The sequence below is a fragment of the Dermacentor albipictus genome, chromosome 6 (genome assembly GCF_038994185.2).
Source record: "Dermacentor albipictus isolate Rhodes 1998 colony chromosome 6, USDA_Dalb.pri_finalv2, whole genome shotgun sequence".
Classification (NCBI taxonomy): Eukaryota; Metazoa; Arthropoda; class Arachnida; order Ixodida; family Ixodidae; genus Dermacentor; species Dermacentor albipictus.
In genome coordinates, this window is record NC_091826.1 from 102,693,326 (window position 1) to 102,699,673 (window position 6,348).

The 6,348-nt window shown below is 45.5% G+C and overlaps 1 protein-coding gene across 1 annotated transcript in view; it reads right to left on the bottom strand.

The window, feature by feature from the left end:
• The window catches only part of LOC135913655 (regucalcin-like), a 43,759-nt gene extending 38,170 nt beyond the window's left edge, over positions 1-5,589 (bottom strand). The window contains exon 1 of the mRNA XM_070520918.1: positions 5,571-5,589. The gene's annotated coding sequence lies outside the window, so the exon portion shown is untranslated. The remainder of the gene's footprint in view (positions 1-5,570) is intronic.
• Between the last annotated feature and the right edge of the window lie 759 nt (positions 5,590-6,348).

Consider the following 6,348-nt stretch of genomic DNA (forward strand, 5'->3'; position numbering starts at 1 on the left):
CCCTTCGCGGGTCCCCGATAGGGGCGTCCGCTGAAGCTCCTCAGGATCAAATAAAGTTCGTTGTCTGTCTGTCTGTCTGGGTAGACATAGAAATGCTTAAGCATTTAAAGCATATACATTAATCTACGTATTATTGCAGGGAAGGGACACGGAGGGGGGCGAGGTTAAGACAAGATCATGTTGTCATAATTATCTTGCAGCAAAGGTGTGGCGCATATATTGGCTACACCGATAGTGATGTCGTTTCTCTCTCACAGCAGGCTCTCTCCGACTTCCCAATAGGTTAAAAAATGTGTCCCTGTATTTAATTAAATGAAATGTGCAGCCTCGATGTGTCACTTGGTAACTACAGTGCAAAACCAAGTCATAAATACTATGATTAAAACATTAGAAAACGCAAATGCATAACATAATTGAGAAAGACTTTGATGGACTCGCTGGATTAACACAATGAACCGCTCATTGCGCTTTTCGTGATGGTGATCTTGCAAAGTGTGATGTATGGCATTCCAAATAAACAAAGTGATAAACCCAAGCCAAACGTGTGTGTAACCTCATTAAGAAAAACAGACATAACCAATTGTATAGAAAGACTTGAACAAACTGTCGGAATTTACCCAGTGATAAACAACGGAGCCGCACATTTCAGCTTCGCTGGTTTACCACCTTTACAGGGTGCATGGGCAGTAATTTTTTTCTGTTATTGTTTGCTAAGTATTGTATAATGTTGTGCTAGTAAAACATGTTGGGCTAGTTGGTGCATTGTATTGGTAGTGCTTTTTTTGCTGGTTTTGTTTAATGTTGTGCCCTTCTTCCTTTTGTAACTACTTGTTTATTCCCCCTCGTATAATACTCCAACCTTTGAGCTTGCGAGGTATATAAATAAAAAGTACATAAGCACATGTCATTCATTCACGTGCGTACACCTCGCACCATTCCTTGTTCAACGAACGTCACTGTGTTGATGTCTCACAGTGTGCATCTACATTACGTGCCGTTTACATTTCAGTATACTTTGTGAACAGCGTAAAGATTACATGGCATTGAGGTTGTGGCCTATGCCGTACATAGGCAAACCTTGCAAAAGATGACATGTTGGATTGTTGAAAATAAGACAAATTGTATATATCGCAGTTACTTCAACAGCATTTCATTGACCCCTTGACAAAAACTTCACTTCGCATAGATTCCAACACGTACACTGAATCTGCAGTTTTTTTTTTCCTTTGCTTACTAATGTGGTCGTTACTGCATGGCCACATTGTATATTTGAAAACCAAGTTCAATCAATTCGTTTGTTGCAATATAAACATATGCTTAGATCACTGCGATTGCAACGCTAGAACTTGATACAAACATGCAAACTATAGGATGCAGACAAATGCTAAGGACAAGCTCCAGAATGTTTCCATTCTGATACTTAATTATGAAAGTGAACAGTTTCATTCCATGGCTGTCAATGGGAGGGAGAAAGAAAACTTCATTGTGTTCGTCGAACAAATACACATTAATAAGTTTAGAGATGTAGTCATTGCTTAACACTTTCGAAATGAATAATTATAGCTTGCTATCAACATTGAAGCAGCCTTTCGGCAGCAAGAAAAGGAATCAGTTTTTTCAGCTCTGAACATTGAATTGCAGGAAATGCAAGCAGGTATAAAATTCTGCCAATATAATCAGTTTAGGAATACCAAATTGGAATAAACATTGAGACTTGCATTTGTACTTTCTCTGGCTGAACAATCTAGTTTGAAATGGCTCCCATAAGCATGTTGTAACAATGTTGATCTAATACAGGTTAAACTCATGACTAGCTTAAGAAATATGGATGATTGCTATAAATTACAGTGAAGAAACTATAATATCTAATACCATCATTAATACATTATTAATATTTATTTATTTCCACAGAACAGGCTATCCGTGAGCGGCGTGCAAGGCTGAACAGAAAGATGAGAAACCCTACGGCAAGTGCGCCTGCCGTGCGCCTACGAGCCTGCATTATGGATAGCACGTATTGATAAGGTCTTCTTGTTAGAAGTTCCGTGTATTCTACCAGCGCGAGACACAGGACAACAAAGTGGACGAGAAGCGTGTTTTCTAGAATGCAGGTTTCTGAATGAAACGTACATGTTTCTACAAAAGTGACGGTAACTGCTCAAAACATTTGATGCGTCTGCTTTTGCGCTTTTAGAAATATTTACAGAGGACGCCCATATATATATATATATATTCAAAGCACACGCATGGCGATAGACGAACCAGGCTAGGGCGAAGGTTGAATTTCACAACACAATTTCCATTCCACGTCCAGTAATCACACAGATCATTTGCGGCTTCGTTCAGGAGCACGCGCGGGCTTTCGGGTTGGTGCTTGTTGTTGCGCTTGGCGCAAGAATATGGCTAGGAGCAAGCACCACATATGGGCAATCACGAGCAATATACACACTTAACTTATACAGTAGCTAACGCCGATCACGGGTAGCGCCAGGATCTTGGGCTGTCACAGAGACTTCGTGGCAGCCGAATTCCGAATACTGCATATGTGGTGTGGGTAGCTATATGAACTTGTCGACAGGTCATCTTGTAGATTGTCGAAGCGCAGGCAGAACTAAACGGTCATAGAAGGCAGATGAGACCGCACACAGCGCTGAACCATGCCTGATAAACCAGCTGCGATCAGCTGTTTACGTGCGCCATGCCGCACTGAACTTCAGAAACCGCCGTTGCGCACTCCAAAACAAATCTTCACTTCAACACGTTTTAGAATCATAAAACACGCATATTTCTTGCTCCTAACAAATAAAAGTCAACAGCATTATAATGTAACCATCTTATTCATTGCAATAAAAGAATTATGCAGCGTGTGCCACGAAATCTGGCAGTAAGCAACCTTGGGCGTCGCACCAATCGCATTGTCCAAATCGAAATCATGTGAAATGGCCCCTCTAAAAATCGCATTGCGACGCGTACGACTGCACCGATTTTCGTCGTTCCAGTCGCAGCATGTGAAACAGCCGTAGACAGACAGCGAGAGAACAGGGTCAGCAGCAGTCGGTGGCAGAAATATCCGAAGGGTCGACGGGATGACGTGACGGACAGTCGCCATCTTGGTATGAACGATCGGACTTGTATAGCCATGGTGCACGGGTATTTCTGAAGTCGCAGCGGCCAGCGACCGAGGTGTCCTTTAGGGGTCCAGAAGGGAGAAAACCAGCACAGTTCGTGGTAGTCTGTACAGTTTTCAGTTCAGTTTTATTCCTTAAAGGCCCCCATTTCAGGGGGTGTTACATAAGGGGTGGGATTACATTTGTAGTGAGAAAAACAAACAAACAGCGATGGTGATTTAACATTGAAGGTGATCTGTCACGCGTTCTTGAAAAGCAGGTGTTGAAGCGATGGCGACGATGTCATGGGGTAGGCCGTTCCAGTCCGTGGCTGCTCGAAGAAATAATGAAGCTGAAAACGTAGTAGTACGTGATAGTAGGCGGGCAACTTGAAGGGGATGACTGGTGCGGTGAGATATGCGTGATGCGGCGGCGATATACGGTTCTTGATTGAGAGGAGAATAAAAGAATTTGTGATAAAGGGTGAGGCTAGCAATGCGACGACGAAAAGAGAGGGGTGGCAGTCCGGATGTAGCTTTCAAGGATGAAACACTGACGTCATATGAGTATGAGGAATGAATGAAGTGACTAAATTCCCAACCGTACAAGTAAGGGCGACCTTTCGCGACTGCCCAGACAAGCGCAAGGCACTCCCGCTCGGTTATGGAATAATTCCGCTCGGCTGCAGAAGCCTAACTAATTCCGTATGTAATCACGCGGCCATGCCCTCGCTGACGCTGAGACAAAATTGCGGCGATTCCATGTTCACTGGCGTCACTGCGGACTTCACTAGGAGCTGACGGGTCGAAGCGCGCCTAAATAGATGGAAATATCAACAGAGAGATAAGTTTCGAGCAGGTGGATGCTTGTTCGGGGCCCGAGAAAAATGAAGCATCGGCTTTCAGAAGTGCAGTAAGATTTGTCGGGCGTCTGCTGCAAAACTGTGCACGAAGCGACGGAAGCACGAACACAGGCCCACAAAGATCCGTTGGTCATTGGCGCTCGTCGGCACGGGAAAATTTTGCACAGCCCGAACTTTGCCTTGGTCTGGTCGCACACCGGAGGAGTCAACAAGATGGCCAAAGATAGCGATTTGGGGGTGACAGAAGTGAAACTTAGACGAATTAAGCGGGAGGTCGGCATTTCGAAATACAGAATTAACTAATGAAAGACGCTGGAGGTATGCCGCAAACGTAAGAGCCAAAACGATGACGTCATTCTAGCAACAACGACAGATGAACCGCCTGAGTCCATGCAGAAGTGCGTCCATCATAAATGCGTTCGAACGTCGCTAGGGCATTACGCATGCTGAAACGCATCACCTTGAACTGGTATAGGCCGTGCAATGTCAGAAAGGCCCTCTTCTCGTGGCTCATGTGGTCTACAGCAATCTGCCAGCAGCCGTAAGGAAGGTCAAATCGAGGCAAGAAAAATAGTTCGCACCTTGAAGGCAGTAGAGTGTGTCATCGATACGTGGGAGAGCTCTGGTAAACATTTTTTTTAGTTATCTTGTTCACGCAGTACACAGAGAAACGCCAGGTATTGGGGGTGAGGACTTACAGAGTCGCCATCTGTCGGTAGCGCCTCGCTTGCGTAGAATAACTTTGGCTTCCGGCGCTCAATAAAAACACCACGCGGACGCCCTCCAGGACATTTCTGTAAGTGCTCTAGAAACAATGGAAATTTTTTACTGCCAAAATAATAATCTTAGGCAAACAGATAACACAGAATGGTTTACAGACGCTATCTCTCTACCGAATACGTACAGTGAACGCCCACTAACTGCGCGCTGTCGTCGCAATGGAGCTCCGCGAACCGGCTTCTTGTGTGAAAGACCCGCAACCGCTAAAAATGAACTATAAGTTCTTATAGCGGGCTGTCTGTATAACCAAATTGGGCATAAAGGATTAAGCCTCAATGCAGTGATCGCAAGGGCTCGTAGCGACCGTCTGCGCGTCTACATCCATGTCGGCTCACGATGTTTCGCTTCGTGCCGTGAGCTTTATACCGCAGTATATGAGCATTTGACAGTACGCAAGAAACTGTCGTTGCGTGAACTATCAGAGCTGTTCGAAAATGATTTCGTTGTAACTATAGGGCTTTCGACAAATATGGTGACTTGTGATGTTCCGTCGCGACGATTCAATCTTTTTTTTTTCTCAATTATTGGACGTTTCAATATAGTTATTTCTCAAGTTGTGTCGCAGTGTATGTTTATCGGTCTTCCCAGCGAGCAATATCCCGGTGCTTCTTTTTCTTAATACAATACGCATTCATTGTTTGGTGCTAACACAAAGATGAGCATATACCATGCCTTTTATTTAATGTGCCTCTTACCGTTCCCTTTCCATTCCAGGGAACTTGGCAGCGTTTGGCATCAACAAGTTCATAGACCAAAGCTTCATGACATAACCGGGCAGCGCGCGTGAGTGAAAGTCTCGGTGCGCGCTTTTTGCCACTCACCGCGAACATCGCAGCCCCGAGGTCGTAACAGAAATCTTCCTCGCGGAAGTACTTGCAGCACATCCGAGTTGTAGCAGATGGCTGCTTGCCGGTTCTAAGTTTCGTAATCGAAGCTTCGTGGAGCTTCTCGTCCTGCAGGTTCGTGTGAAGGCTGACGCCGGGCTTCGTTCCGTACGTCCGGCACTGCGGCACTGAGCAGTTTTATGCCTTGAAAGACAGCCACTACCTATCACAGTGCTTTCAAGCGTTGTTAAGCAGACACACGAAGCGCGAAAACCTCCCCATTTAATCAGAACCGCAGCGCAGGTGGGATTTTAAACTTTCATTTTCAGCTCGCTTTGGCGCTGACGAAACAGCCGACGCAGCCGCAGTGCACACGTGATCCCCATGCTACATCACGCCGAGTGCAGCGCCAGCTTTTCCAGTGGTGGAACTCACCCCCAATGGTCCTTCCTTTAATCTAGGACTGCAGGGGACGGCAACGAGCGGGAGGATGGCGCGATGATTCCCGGAGAAAATACCTTTTCGACTTCCGTTTCAATCACTTGTCGCTCATCCAACGGCACGCAGTATGATCCCTGGTGAATCGGATGAGCGTCGCCAGTGTCAATTATTTGTTTTGCAATGGCGGTCTGGCCTAAAAAGTAACCATTTAAGTCAGAAATGTCGCTGAACGAGGCGAGCAAGCGATGTAACTGGTCGGCGTGCTGAGGCGGAAGATCAGAAGAAATCATGTTTGGGAACTCGGGTAAGGCAGCTGGTGAAGAAAGCGAAGGGT